Consider the following 17,241-nt stretch of genomic DNA (forward strand, 5'->3'; position numbering starts at 1 on the left):
TAAACTATGTGAGCAGGGTAGAATCAGCAGTCATGTGTCTTGAACAACCACTATCCAAGTACCAAAGATTCTTTCCGTTTCCCTACACACATCAAAATCAAATCAAGTTGATTTTGGTACCCAAGTTTCCTTGGGTCCTGCCTTGTTAGCTTTCTTGCTCTGTTTCTTAGGCTTTATCTCATTTGGCTTAGGGATTCCAGAATCATCCTTGGTCATTTGAGTTAGGCCTTTGAAAGCATTCATTGCAACAGAATTGTCATGCATATTATGACTAACAGGAAATGGCATGCTATGTGTAAACATGTTATTCCAGTAAGGCATGCTAAATGGCATTTGTGGCATACTATATGCAGCATAATAAGGATTAGGTGCAAATGGCATATTAGCAAACTGTGCATTCATGTTCTGTGTAGACATAACATTAACAGGCATGGGAGGCATGTTATTCATGATAGGAAATTGAGGTTGCACAGACATGGAAGTAGGCATGGCAGATTTGCAATTAACAGACAGATGATTTACACTACCACACTTGACACAGATTTTTTTAGGAGCATATTTATCAGGTGTGTAGTTATTGTGTTTGTTAATCCCTACTTTACCATTCCTATTGTTTTTCCTTTTAGTTTTTGTTTTTACCTCAATCTTTTCAAATCTGTCACTTAACTGTTTGACAGTCATGTGACTAACATTAGCCTTTTTAACTTTCTTAACTTGACTCGACTCTCCTGAAACAAAGTTCTTGGAAACAGACCCATACTTCTTATTCAGCTTAACTAGTTTGGCTTTACTGATGGGCTTGCTCACAGCCGACGGATGATGATTTTCATCATTCGACGGATAACACTTTTTGTTATCCGATGGATGATCCTCATCATCCGTCGAGTCTACATCTGTTAGCAGTCCATCTACCAAGTTAGGTTCTAGTTTCTCTTTGTTCTTTTTCCAGGCTTCATCACAGAAGGACTCGATTCCTTGAACTTTGGTGATTTGAGCATGGACATTCCTGGATGTTTTCCATGCCTTAATCACCTTTTGTTCACGCTCGAGCTGCTTCTTCAAAATTTCTTCCTTTTTCAAGGACTCGGTTAATTCCTCTTTGGCAATCTTACACTCAATTTTTAATTTCTCAAAATCAATAAACTGAGACTCAAGCACATTATTCCTCTCACTCAAAATCAAAAATAAATTGTTTTCTTTGATTTTAGCATTTTCTTTAGTAAGAGACTTAAGTATAACACGCAAATGATATAACTCTGTAGACATGTCATTAATGGCATCATTACACTCAGCTTTAGATAAGTGTGCAAGGTTTGTAGTAATTACCTGATTGCTTAAGGAACTTGTTTCTGTCTCATCAGACTTGGCCATTAGGGCTAGATTGACATAGCTAACATCTTCATCTTCATCCAGATCATCTGCTGCCCAGTCATTTTCTTGTGTAATAAAAGCCCTTTTCTTTTGCTTGAGTAGATCAAAATATTTTTGCTTATAATCCACAGACTCAAACTTTTTCTTACTGGAATCTGACTCCCTACATTCACTGGCAAAATGCCCTGCCAAGCCACATTTGAAACATTTGAATTTTGATTTATCCACCATGTTTCTATTTGGCTTGGCTGCTCCAAAGTTCTTCTTGAAATTGAGCTTGGCAAATCTCCTGGAAAGAAAAGCTAGGTGCTCATCAATGTCCTCTATGTCATCTTGGCTCAATGAATCTTCACTTTCTACTGCAAGCCCCTTGCCCTTGTTCTCACAGACCCTTGAAGTTGATTCAACAGCTTCCATCTACACTTCCTTCTCCTTTTCCAACTCAGCAACTAGTGCAATGGATCATCCTTTCTTCTTTCCTCTCTCCATCCTTTCATCCTGCTCTATTTCAAGCTCATAGGTTTTCAGGATGCCATACAGTCTCTCCAAAGTAAACTCCTTATAATCTTGTGAGTTTCTTAATGAAACTGTCATTGGTTTCCATTCCTTTGGAAGAGATCTAAGGAATTTCAGATTGGAATCTTTAGTTTGATAGACCCTTCAATGCAACTTTAGAGCATTTAGTAGTTTCTGAAACCTACTAAAGATATTAGTGAAAGACTCACTTTCTTCATTATGGAAATGCTCATATTGCTGAATCAGGAGCTGCATCTTATTTTCTCTAACTTGCTTGGTGCCATCACAGATGATCTGTATTGTATCCCAAACTTCCTTGGCAGTTTTGCAGTTGATAATGTTGTCAAACATATCTCCATCAACTCCATTAAACAGGATATTCATGGCCTTTTTATCCTTCCTGACTTGTTCAATGTCAGGATCAGACCATTCATGCCTTGGCTTGGGGACTGATGGCTCGTTTCCTGTTGCAGCTCTCATTGGAACATGAGGGCCTCTTTCTATGCAGTCCACATAGGCCTCATCTTGAGAAAGCATATGAAGATGCATCTTTACCTTCCAATGATGGTAATTATCTTTATCCAGAAAAGGGATCTTGACTCCAACATCCTTCTTATTCATCTTGCTGTATTGTTTTGATCTTTAAACTCTTTGTAAGTTAAGAGCTTGCTCTGATACCAATTGTTAGTCCCTTAATAATATGACAAGAATTACAGAAGGGGGGGTTGAATGGAATTCTTGAAACTTTTTCTTGAAATAAAATGTTCTGACTCAAATATAAATATAAGTGTATTTATTAGCACAATGTGGAATAAAACTTAAGTGAATCAAAACACAAGTAATTAAAAACAAGAGTCTTTAAAAACTTTCTGGTGGATTTGAATGATTCCACCAGAGATATATATTATATATCGAGAGAACCCTGTGTGCAAGAATGCTCACAGCTGCTTACAAATATTGAACTGCTGAGAATAGAGAGAAATGCTAAGAATTCTGCTTACAAATGTTTCTCTAGTTGTTTCTCAGATTGTTGTTTCTGTTTGCTACTTCTTGGTTTATATATCACCAAGATTACAAAGTAATAAGACAAGATAATAAAACAAAGACTATCTAATCTATTACAATGCTACTTCATTACTCTATTCCAACATATTTGAATATCTTCATAATAGCATGGAAATGGTAATGCTTCTTTGTTCTCGAAAACCCAGTTGAATAGGCTACCACATTCCATTTGCATCCACTCGACGCATGTGACTGTGTTGTCACTGTCAACTGATATTTGAATTCTTCATCCGTCGGGTTCATGATTATCCGTCGAGATTGATCATCCGTCGAGATATTGATCATCCGTCGAGATATTGATCATCTGTCGGGTTGTCTATTTGATCATCCGTCGACTTCATTGTAGGTTATCCGTCGGGTAGCAAACTGGCACTTGACTTCATTTCACTTATACAGAATTACAAGACATCATCTATGTACAATTAATCAACCTATTCTGCATATCTAGTTAAAGTCAACATGACTTGAATACTACTTACAGAATCTACATAATGGTGAATGCAGAAATGTGCTATAGACTTATTGTTACATAAGCTACTCACTCGATGGATAATAAGACATCATCCGTCGGGACTATAATGAGTCATCCGTCGGGACTTTAAATCTTATCCATCGAGTGCTACATTATTTCACTAAGTAAAATCTACTAAAGTGTTTTTTTCAAGTAATCATCAAGTACACAACATATACACAACAATAACAGCCATTGGAAGCTTAAAACAGGATTTAATGCGCACACGAAACAAGTAAAAATTATTGTGCATAGACGAGTACCACTAACCCAAATTATGTTGACTGTTAATATCTCACCCAAACATATTATGATTTTAAATAAGACTATTTCAGATTTTAACCACAAATAAGTCAAGTAAAGAATCATGATTTAATACCAGAACTTTGACTTATATCAGAACTTAACAGTCATCAGAACATGATTTCTTAACTCGAAAGGTGAATGCCTATTTCTGTAATTCTCCACACAAATTCTGATTTCGTCTCTTCAGAACTTAATCATCAGAACTTCCATCAGAACTTGTCCTCAGAATTTGTGCAACTGACACTTAAACTGTTCATCTAAAAGAACATTTATCACCACAGTAATTTTCATCATTCATATGGAGTGTATGTGTGTGCAGTAAGCTAAATATCAGAAAAGATTAAAGTCAAATTCACTTCAGTACATCTTAGAAATAAGGCATAACTAAGAACTTTACTCAAAATCTGTCATAATTCTGAAGTCTACTTTAGAATGAGTTCATGCATGAGTCCATCTCAACTATTTTGTGCTCATTTTATGCAACTTTTGGAATTCCATTTTACAGTGGCTTCTCAGTGTAAGTGAGTCACGACAGCTTATCAGAATTTATGTAATTATCAGAATATTTCTCCAGTAATCATAGAGTGTGAAAAGTCACCAAGAAAATATTTATGTTGCTTTTCTGATGCATATTACTTAATACCAGCAATGCACTTGGGTCGTCCCTTCCACATTTTTACTCTAGATCTCAAAGGAGTACCTGATTTTTATTTCTTGTTCTTTTTCTTTTTCTTTTGATAAGTGAGGTTTATCAGCACTTAGTACATCCACCATTTTTACTAACATCAGAACTTAACAGATAAGAAGCATTATTCTAGTTTTTGACTTAATAATAAGATAGACAAAGTAAACTTAACTAAGCTCAATATCAGAATTTGCTTGTGTTAAAAGATTTCCACATAAATAACTACTTCAAACATGGGACTTTAGTATATTAAAGACTACTAGGTCAACATCTAGCACAGTTATCCTCATTGGATTGAATAGTCACAAAAACATTCATGGCACTATCAGAGTTTAGAGATTCACATCAGACAATAATCAGTACTTAAGCAATTTTCAAATTAAACACAGAATACACAAAGATAGTAATATCTGTAAATACTGATCATAAAATCTGATGAAACAGAACATAGACTAAGCAGACTTAGAGAAAGAACCTGAAACCATTCCAAGTTCATTTACCAATCTTATAAAAGTAGCTTCATACAGTGGTTTTGTGAAGATATCTGCTAGTTGTTGATCTGTTGGAACAAAATGCAATTCCACTATACCTTCATCCACATGTTCCCTTATGAAGTGGTACATAATGCAGATGTGCTTTGTCATTGAGTGTTGAACTGGATTACATGTCATAGCAATAGCACTTTGATTATCACAGTAAATAGGGATTTTAAAATATGTTAACCCATAATCCAGTAACTGATTCTTCATCCAAAGAATCTGTGCACAACAGCTTCCTACAGCAATGTACTCTACTTCTGCAGTTGATATGGAAATTGACTTTTGTTTCTTGCTAAACCAAGAAACCAATCTGCCTCCAACAAATTGGCATCTTCCACTTGTGCTTTTCCTGTCAATTTTGTATCCTGCAAAATCTGCATTTGAGTAACCTATTAGTTTAAAGTCTGATTCTCTAGGATACCACAATCCCAGATCAGCTGTTCCCTTAAGATACTTAAATATTTCTTTTCACAGCTGTTAAGTGAGGTTCTCTTGTATCTGCTTGAAATCTTGCACAAAGACAGGTAGCATACATGATATCAGGTCTACTAGCAGTTAGATAGAGTAGTGAGCCAATCATACCTCTGTAATCAGTAATATCTACTGATATACCAGTATCCTTATCCAATTTTGTTGCAGTGGCCATGGGAGTGGATGCACTTGAACAATCTTGCATTCCAAATTTCTTCAGCAAATTTCTTGTATACATGGATTGACAAATGAAAGTGCCTTCTTCATTCTGCTTGACTTGAAGGCCCATAAAATAGCTAAGTTCCCCCATCATACTCATTTGATATCTTGACTGCATCAGTTTCACAAACTTCTTGCAAAGTCTGTCATTTGTAGAACCAAAAATGATATCATCAACATATATCTGTACCAAAAGTAAGTTCTTTCCATGGTTGAGGTAGAACAGCGTTTTGTCAATTGTTCCTCTGTTAAATCCACTTTCCAGAAGAAACTGAGCTAAAGTCTCATACCATACTCTTGGAGCTTGCTTAAGGCCATAAAGTGCTTTATCAAGTCTGTAGACATGATTTGGAAGTTTGGAATGTACAAAGCCTGGTGGTTGTTCAACATATACTTCCTCTTATATTTCTCTATTGAGAAAAGCACTTTTCACATCCATTTGAAAGACTGTAAACTTTTTGTGAGCAGCATAAGCCAAAAATATCCTTATGGATTCCAATCTTGCAACTGGTGCAAATTTTTCATCATAATCAATTCCCTCCTGTTGAGAATATCCTTTTGCAACCAGCCTTGCTCTATTCCTTGTAATTATGCCATCACTATCAGTTTTATTTCTGAATACCCACTTTGTACCAATAACAGATCTGTTCTTTGGTCTTGGCACTAGGGTCCAGACTTTATTTCTTTCAAATTCATTTAACTCTTCCTGCATTGCTTACACCCAATCAGCATCTTGAAGAGCTTCTTCCACTTTTTTTGGTTCAGTCTAAGAAAGAAAAGAATTATAGAGACATTCATTTGAAGTAGCTGTTCTAGTTCTGACACCTGCATCAGGATTTCCAATAATTAAATCAGGTGTGTGTGATTTAGTCCACTTCCTTGCAGATGAAAGATTTTCTCTAGAACTGGATGTTCCCTCATGATCCATGCTGTCTCCATCAACATTTTCTGATGCTCCCCCTGAAATTATGCTCTCTGAGTTGGATCCTTCAGAATTTAAGTTCTCAGAATTATCAGAACTTGGCTCATCAGAACTTGATGAATCAGAACTTGAAGAGCCAGTTGTAGGTTCTGATGCTTCTTGAGATGTGGTTATATATTCAGTATGCTCCCCCTACACAGGTGCATCTTCTTTTGGCGTAGTCACCACAGTTTCAATAACATCAGAGTTTAATCCATCAGAGTTTGCAATATCAGGATTTAGACTGTCAGGATTTTCGGTATCAGAATTTAAATCTTCACTTTCAAATCTCAGCTGATCATGTTCATTGAAATCTTCAAGTCCAGTAACCTTCTTATCATCAAAAGAGACATTGATAGATTCCATGACAACCCTTGTTCTTAAATTGTAGACTCTGAAGGCTTTTATGGAAAGTGGATATCCAACAAAAATTCCTTCATCAGCTTTTAAATCAAATTTGGATAGCTGTTCAGGATGAGTCTTAAGAACAAAACACTTGCATCCAAATACATGAAAATACTTCAGATTTGGCTTCTTTTTCTTCACCATCTCATTTGGTGTCTTTCCATGCTTGTTAATGAGTGTAGCATTCTGAGTAAAACAAGCAGTCTGCACAGCTTCAGCCCAAAAATAGGTTGGTAGCTTTGCTTCATCAAGCATAGTTCATGCAACTTCTATAAGAGTTCTATTCTTTCTTTCAACAACTCCATTTTGTTGTGGAGTTCCACGAGCAGAGAATTCATGCTTGATTCCATGGTTTTTTCAGAACTCTTCCATGATCAAATTCTTGAACTCAATGCCATTATCACTTCTTATGATCTTCACAGAATCTTTGACCAATTTATCCAGTTGCTTAACATGATCAATCAGGATAGATGCAGTTTCACTTTTTGTGTGCAGGAAATACACCCATGTGTATCTGGTGAACTCATCCACTATGACCATAGCATATTTCTTCTTTGCAATAGACATGACATTCACTGGACCAAATAGATCAACATGTAGTAGGTGATAAGGCTCAAGAATTGATGATTCAGTCTTGCTCTTGAATGAAGATTTTCTTTGTTTTACCTTCTGACATGAATCACAAAGGCCATCAGGAGCAAATACTGATTTTGGCAGTCGTCTCACAAGATCTTTCTTGACTAGTTCATTTATGTTGTTGAAATTTAAATGAGAGAGTTTCTTGTGCCAATTCCATCTTTCTTCAATTGATGCTCAACTTAACAGACAGATTACAGAACCATCAGTACTTGTTGAAAGCTTGGCTTCATAAAAGTTACCATGCATGTATCCTTTCAGAATAACTTTGCCTGTAGATTTGCTTACAACTTCACAGTTTTCTTCAAAGAAATCCACATGATAACCTCTGTCACAGATTTGACTAACACTGAGCAGATTATGTTTAAGTCCTGAGACCAGAGCTACTTTCTCAATGATGACATTCCCAAGATTGATATTGCCATATCCCAGTGTTTTTCCAATGTTGCCATCTCCATAAGAAACACTTGGGCCAGCTTTCTTCACAAAGTCTGATAGCAGGGCTTTATTTCCAGTCATATGTCCTGAGCATCCACTGTCCAGAACTAGGATGTTTTTCCTGTTGCCCTGCAATCACAAAGACCACTAATGATTAGTTTTAAGGACCCAGACTTGCTTGGATCCTTTGGCCTTATTAAGTTTGTTAACATTTGCAGCGGATTTAGCATCAGAGTTTATGTTAACATTTTTCATATCAGCATTTACACTATTAGACTTTGTATCAGAACTTACACTAGAAGGAACATTGCTAACTTTCTTTAAAGAAGGTTTTATTTGATAATAATCATAGTACAAACTATGATATTCCTTACAAGTATAAATGGAATGCCATAAACTACCACAATGAAAACAAGGATTTTGTGGCCTATATCTAACAGACTAACTCTTAACTCCTGACTTTGAAGGTAAAGAGTTTATGTTCTTATTCTTCCTGCAAAAAGAAGCCAGATGGTTAGAACTTCCACAGTTATGATATGTTTTCCTAGGAGCATTAGGAACAGGCTTATAATCATTGCTTTTATGCACACCTTCCTTTCCATTCCTATTTTTCCTAGGTGACTTTACCTTGTTTATATTCTTAATATCTTTCAGCTTATGCTTAAGATGTTTCTTTGTCATTAAGCCTACGTTAACTTCAGTTGGCTTTTCCTGTTTTAGTTTGTTAGAAGTTAATTCCTCTTTAACTTCTGATTCTCAGTATCAGACTTTACAGCTACAAACTTAATAGGTTTTACCTTTGGCTTTTGTTTAACAACTATAGGCTTAATTTCTACAGTTCTTTTATCATTCTTATCATCTACATAACCTAAGCCCTCTTTCCAGTTTCTACTACTTAACAAATTCTGAGTTGTTCTGCCAGAGTTAGTCCAAGTCCTGATAATCTCTCTTTCCTTTTCTAACTCAGTTTTTAGAGATTCATTCATTTTAAGTACTTCATCCCTAACATAGAAAGCATCATCTCTATCTTTCTGAGTTTGATGGAACATGACTAACTCTTTTTATAAATAATCATTCCTCTTTTTACAAGCAAGATTTTCAGAAGTTAATCTTTCACATGTTAAAGTTTGATCTCTATAACTAATGAACATGGTTTTAAGATATCTTCTCAACTCATTAATATCATCAGAATGAAAGGCATAAGTAGTTTGAGGTACCTTTAACTCAGCAGCTTCAGAACTGCTATCAGTATTTTCCATCAAGGCATAGTTCTCCTCACTTTCAGAATCTGAAGTGTCTGTCCAGCTTTTCTTCTTTGTGACAAGAGCATTGCCTTTGTCACTCTTCACTTTCTTGCAATCAGGAGATATGTGGCCTTTCTCACCACAGTTGTAGCATTTGACATTTGTGTAATCTCCTCTGTCAGACTTCCCTCCTTTGCCTTCAGATTTTCTGAAACTCTTCTTATCAGAACTTGCACCTTTCCTGGAAAACTTCTTTCCCTTCCTGAATTTTTTGTATGCAATCCTTATGATTCCTTTTACCATAAGAGCACACAGCTTCATCATCTCTTCATCAGCATCCATCTCAGGCAAGCTTTTAGTTTTTGAGTCATCATCACTATCAGAACTTGATGACTCAGTATCAGACTTTGTGATGAGCGCTTTTCCCTTGCCTTTCCTTGAGGTAGCTACTTTGGGAGATTCTTCATCAGCCTTAAGAGCAATTGTCCTTGACTTTCTTCCTTTCCTCTTGCTTCTTTGTTCCATCTCAAGTTCATGAGTCTTGAGCATCCCATAAATTTCATCAAGAGTTGTTTCTTCAAGATTATAGCCGTCTCTTATAATTGTGGCCTTCAAATCCTAACTTTCAGGAAGAGCTAACAGGAATTTAAGGTTTGAATCTTCAAGATACCCTATCAACTAGTGACAAATCATTCAAGAGTTTGACAAATCTGTCATATAAATCAGTCAATGACTCATTAGGCTTTGAGTCAAAGTGTTCATACTCTTGAGTGAGTATAGTCTTCCTGTTCTTCTTAATCGAATCAGTTCCCTGACATTTTGTCTCCAAGGCATCCCATATCTCCTTTGAAGTCTTGTAGTTAATTACCCTGTTTGACATTACATTATCAATGGTACTTTGCAGCAAGTGTTGTACCTTAGCATCCTTAGCAATTGATGCGATATCTTCAGCAGTGTAATCACTCTTCTCCTTTGGTACTGACTTTGCTGCTTCACCTGCAACTGTAATAGCGAGTTTGGTTGGCTTGTGAGGTCCTTCATTGATTCTGTCAAGATATTCTAGATCTGTAGCTTCCAGAAACATAGTCATCCTCACCTTCCATATGGGGTATTCAGATGGTTTCAGTATGGAAACTCTAATAGCCTCATATGGACTATAGATTTGAGTCTTTGGAGGTTCTTCAGTTTTGGTGGGCTTGGTTGGAGTTTCTGCTTCAGACATGATTGTTTTTGGATCTTAAACTGTTTGTGTGTTAACAGATAGGCTCTGATACCACTTGTTAGGTCATACACACTGTAGAAGGGGGGTTGAATACAGTGTATAGCACAATCAAATCGAATTCAAAGAACACAAGTAACAGAAAACAAACTTTATTAAACTTTGTTATAATGTGGAACTGTCCTCTCTCAGTGATGAAGAAAATATCACGAGAGCTGTGACGCCCTCCAAACCCGGGGTCTAGATTTGGGGGTCACTCGCCAATAAACCAAAATAAAATAATCACAGCGGAATAATATAATAAATACGACCCCTTTTACCTACACTGGATCGATCACAGGTTATAGTATGGAACAGGCACTAATACAAATCAAATGTTATTACAAACCATAGTCTAATTAGTTTTACAACTTATTCAAATTTTATTACAAACCTCTAGACTAATTAAGCTTCCCAAACTGTCTACCTGGAAACACACCAACTATTTACAAGCACATAACCTCTGGTCAGACCTGGAACTTAAGCTTGCCCTGGCCTAGCTGAAAGAATCAAGATAAGAAACAAGTATGAGCGAAAGAAATGCTCAGCAAGTAGTAAATAGCTTATGATTTGGAATAACAACAGTATATCTGATGAACAAAAACCAACTACACTAACTGAACAGTATCAAAACTGATATAAATTTGATAATAAACAACATTTGCAATATATTATGTTTTGAGATTGGAATCCTCGAACGACGGTGTGTTGCCGCCGGTGATCAGCCGTGGAGCAACACCGGTATGCCGAAGCATATCCAACTAAACAAAAGGTACCCAAGGCACATATTGGCCTAGCAAGGTGTTATATCCTGTATAACACATAGCTCACACTGGACCGCCACCACGGCCTCTTACGCAACCATCCATCCCATAAAACAATTTTCCGTCAAAGGAGTCGAATCAAATGACATCCTTAACCATATAACTCCCCATTTCTCATGGTCCGGAGTTTTATCAACAACCAATGGTGAAATAACCAGAACAATTAGTTATTCGCTAATCTCAATTCAAAACTTCACTGTATAGAGTAATTCATAGCGAAACATAAAACGTTTAACTATTCTGAACTTAGAATAGTATGGATATTGAAAGAATAAAGTCCAGAGTCAATATCAATTGAATGATAAATACAGATATAGGTACTTGCATAATATGATTAGAAATGAACGTCACTTGAACGATAAGTGAAGTTAGGGGTACTTGCCTGATATGCTCAATAACCTCTTACTTTAACTCTGCTTCTAACTGCTGGCTACTATCTTTGTCTAACACTTGACTGCACTCCTTGCTACTCGATTCTATAAACAAAAGGATTATCTTAAGTGACCAAACTAAACTCAATCGACGTAACTCTATGTATTGACATCTACCCGACCGTTTATAACTAAGCATGGCATATTAAACTGTAAACAGATAGCATACTTATCACATAACACATAATCATGACATTTGTATAACACGTAATCACATAATTCATGCAATACATAAGTCAGATCATTAAAAGATACGTCTCAGTGCGTTCAGAATGAAAATCAGGTCAATATTAGCATTTATCGATCAAATACTGACTCAAACTGATACAAAAATCAAATGACATTGCAATATAAAAGAAATTAGGTCTCAAAAGTATTTTTATTGGAAGCACAATATTTTTCTGAGTCTGTACACGTTCGTTTCGTATTAAACGGACAAACTGTTGATTTATTATAAATTTTTGAACATTTTTCGGAATAAAACGGGTCTCCAAATCATTTAATAATTAAATAATTGGGCTTGAACACTCGAAAATAATTTTATAAAAATTATCGAGTTTGGAAAATAATATTTTAAAGCTCGAATTTATTTTTCGGAATTTTGAAATCAATTTTAAATAATTAAATCTAATTAAATAATCAATTAAAATTAATTAATAACTAATTAAATTAATTAATCAATTAATATTTAAATTAATTGACTAATTAAATAATTAATTATCAACTAAAATTAATTAACTAAATAATTTGGATTTATTTTTGAATTAAAATAAATTTTCAGAATGGAAATGATGATTTTCAAAATAAATAAAATGAATTTTCAGAAATTAAAATAGGATTTTTGAATTATTTTTAAATCAGAAATTCAGAAACAGTTTTCAGATGTTTGCAACTGTGTTTATAGGATTAAAATCGGGTCGAAATCCGGGTCGAAACCGACCCAAACGGGTCACCAAGAAACTGAAGAAACCCGCCGGAAAATTGCAAAATCCGGCGAGGTTCTGTTTCTCGGCGAAGTTCCGGCGAAGCGAAACACTCCCCTTCAGGCTTTTGTTCTGCCGTTTTCACTACCCCAATCCGTTCGTGACTCTACCAGCAACATCACCATGCCAACTGCAGCCACAGCTGATCTACCGTTCGTCTTCTCCGGCGAATTCTCAATCAAAATCGGCGACCTCGAACGACCTCCGGCCACTATCCCGTTTTCATTCGTTTCAACACTAAAATCACTGATTTTACTACCAAAATAAAGCTTGAGCAATATACAATCTATATACATGATCAAAACAAGCCAAATATTGCTTAATCAAAAACCCCCAAATTCGGATATAAACCCTAAAATTATGAATTTCCAAATCACTAGTCGGTTGAATGATTTGAGGGCATAAACAGAAAGAACATGAAAATCTGAACATTTTGGTTACTCATACTTCAAATTCTGAAGTCTGCATCACCCTCAAATTTGGGTTTGATTCTCGGAACTTTTCAAGAACACCAAGAACACATATTCAAAGAATTTTCAGAAAATCAAACCTTAATTTCTATATGATACCGAACCCTATTTTTGAAGTATAATATACTAAATTGACCAGAAAAACATACTCTACAACATGGAAGCATCAAATCACATCAACAACATCAAGAACAAATTTTCATAATTTAATTATCAAATAATTCGAATATAAATAATTAAATAAGAAAATTACTGTGATTTCTGGGCAGAAACTGATGATTGATTCAGAAAGAAGATTTCGAGAGCTTCGTTTTGATATGCTGCACACCCGAATCGGAGTTCGATAACGCCTTCGTTCGTGTGTTTGATTCTCAGAAACGTATCGGTTTCTCTGGTTTTTCTCTGTATTTACGGTATTTTAACTGGTTGCAAATGAATAAATGGAATAAACGAAATAATAAATAGGCTATTTATATTTATGAAATATTGGATCGTTCTGGATCGTTTTGGATCGTTAAATTAGTTGCTTAGCCGCTAAGTAACTGTAAAAACGATACAATTCAATACCAGAATTGGATAATTATCAAAACTGGGCTTTTTATAAAACACCATATACGTAAAAAAAATATCCCGTCTTTTAAGAATACGGGTTTTGTTAATCACCGAAATGATTATCGTATTGAAAATATTGCGCCGGGCCGTACACGGGTCAAACCGTAATCCGGATCGAAAAAGTCAAAACACGGAAAATGTCCGGAATTACCAGATTAGGTTAGGAAGAAGTTTTCGGAAGAGTTTCGGGTTGTAAAAACGCAAAAACGGTTGAAGTTGAAAGATTCCCGGCTTTATAAAATTATTTTTATAATTATTCTGAAAATAATTAATAATTCATAAATCATTATAAAATCATATAACACTCCAAAAATTACCAGAAAAATACCACAATTATCTATATTTTACTCTGAACATATAAAAATTGAAATATTCAAATAATGTCATATATAAACATTCAGATATCAATTCTACTTTTCAGATAATTCACCAAAGTTCACATAAAATCACATAAACAATTCCGAATAATAATAATAATATTTGAAAATATATTGGATATTACAAGAGCTGCTAGGGTTACAATGAATATTATTCTCGATAATGATAACACTTATAGTGTAAACCCTATGTTTGTGTTTATATACTACACAGTTACAAGATAATCACTAATTGATATGGAATATAATTCTGCTTCTTAAAATATATCAATCAGTTATCTTTTCTTCCAAGTATTCTATTCTTCATAGAATTCCTTCTTCATGCATATCTCTTCTTGCGTTTGTCTTGATCTTCTTTCCTTTCAATCAGCCACCTTCCTTATCTGAAAGTCTCCTTAAGTCCTGATATTATCTCTTGATAAATATCTGTTGATAACTTAAGTTCTGACAACTTAAGTTCTGACTTCAGTATAAGTGCTGATTTCCAGTTAAGTACCGATTTATCCTGTTCAAGTAAGATTTGAAAACTAAACACAAATCATATTAGACATGGCATTATCAAATATATCTAACACGAGAAAAGAGTTAGAGGACTAGAAGAATTATATAAGATATCTGATTGATATATTTTTGAAGACAGAATTATATTCCATATCAATTAGAAGTTATCTTATAACTGTGTACTATATAAACATAGACATAGGTTTACACTATATGTGTTATCATTATCGAGAAGATCATACATTGTAACCTAGCAGCTCTCGTGATATTTGTTCATCACTGAGAGAGAACATTTCCATTGTAACAGAGTTTATTATATCGAATACATCTGTTTTCTATTACTTGTTAACTAAATCGATTTGATTGTATTAAATACTGTATTCAACCCCCTTCTACGGTGTTATGTGACCTAACAATGTTATTTACTTTAGGTAGTGAGGCAGATCCCGTTGGACGGGATTGATGATTCTTAATCACTAATTCATGATTCTGTTAAGCAACGAGGAGAGTTGGTAGAAAATCCCTGAACTTAGTAAATTTGCGCTCCATGTACATCTCTGCTAAGTTGATATTGTTGGGGTGAAAAGTTGATAGTGTTTTATCAATTTTTCTTTTTTCATTACTTTCTCAACACACACAATAAGCCTATAACTTATTTTGAACAAACAAGAGCTATATGCTCGGACACACTTGAAATCCTAAAGTCTTAAATTAGCCCAATCATTTTCAGCTGCAGGTAGATACACTAGTTTCTAGTGATCGAACCTATCCTTGAGATTTTCCCATAAAATAAAGTGATAAGTGGCATTTTATACCACTTAGAACATCTTATAATGGCTTGAATTGATCTCTTGAAATCAGGTATTTTGTGTATTTGATGCGTTTTCCTAGTGTTTGTGCATTTCAGGGTATAACTTGCGTTTGTGGGGAGATTTCATTAGGAATAAGCCTATGGGAGTGCTTGGCATTGGATGTGGGAAGTTAGGAGTAGAACGCAGCAGAAATCGGGAGCGGAATAAGGATGCTGGGCGCCCGCTCAGGAATGCTGGGCGGCCGCTCAGGGGCGAGAAACTTAATTCTGATTTTTATAATCCTTATTCTGATGGACTTCTGAGATGGCTGGTTCTTGTGGGCTTCTATATAAGTAGTTCTCAGAGACGTTTCACACAGGGAGTTATCAAGCAAGGAGCGAGGAGAGAAGAAGAAGACCGTTTTAGCACATCGCAATGAAGAAGAGGAAGCATACGTTTTCTTGTGATTCTTTTATTTGTTGTATCAGTGGATGCTAGTTTTTTTTACTTTGAACCTTATTACTCTTGTGACGTACTCTGGTTTTATTAAGTATTTTTATTAGTTTATATTGTGTGTTATATCATGTTTTCATATGAACCCATGGTGATGATGAGTTCTATCATGGGCTAATCGTGATCATGGGGTCGTAACGGATTTACTATGGATTTCTTTAGTTAGTTGTTTAATGCCCTAGTGTGTGATGATTGTATGATATCTAGCATAGGTTCCGCTTATTTATCTTATGTACGTCGTGAACATATAAGATAGTCTGTTAATCTCTTGTGAAGCGACGGTGGATCTTGAGGTTTAGAACTTGCCATGCTAGCATAGGTTCATGTGTGTGTATGCATGATTAGTGGGTCACCCTAACCGTTTTACTTGCCCTGTATAATCATAAAGAATAACTTGTGCTTAAATCATTTTGTTGCCAAATTCTGTAGACATATAGGGTCTCAACATAATTGATGCCTATTCAACTTCTATCTTAATTGTGGATGTTTGGTAGAATGGTATTGGTACAACGAAAGTTGGCTTTTATCAGTTTTGTGTTGTTCGATTAATATCGTCATCGTTACATGCTAAGGGTAATAACAATAACTATTGAAGGAAGTAGTAATGAAGTTATGATCTCATATGTGTTTAATATTGTTATTCAAGTGTCAATTAAGTGTTTAATTCTCGTAGTTAATTATAGTTAATAATTAGTTAATCAAATCTAAGTGTTATTGTCTTGACATTGAGAAGTAATCATACATTGGTGAGTAAGTGTTAATTGAACATAATTAGTTTGAGTCACTGTGGGAACGAACTAGAAATTATTCTATATTACTTGCGAACGTGTATACTTGCGTGAATTATTAGCACATGTTTTGTGCCTAACAAGTTTTTGGCACCACTGCCGGGGACCCGGCGTATTTGTTTAGTTTATTTACTTACCACCAGTGGTCATTAGGACTCATTGATCAAGACATGTTACTTATTGTTTCCGATTGTGTTTCAGGTACTTTAGCGAGCGTTTATGCAAACACGTTCTCGTACTCACAAGAGGACTTTAGATACGGCTGAGGAGACAAACTAAGTTCTTGATATTCCGGAGAAGATAGATTTTGAAGATTCGGATAAAGA

Source organism: Apium graveolens, chromosome 4, assembly GCF_009905375.1.
Source record: "Apium graveolens cultivar Ventura chromosome 4, ASM990537v1, whole genome shotgun sequence".
Classification (NCBI taxonomy): Eukaryota; Viridiplantae; Streptophyta; class Magnoliopsida; order Apiales; family Apiaceae; genus Apium; species Apium graveolens.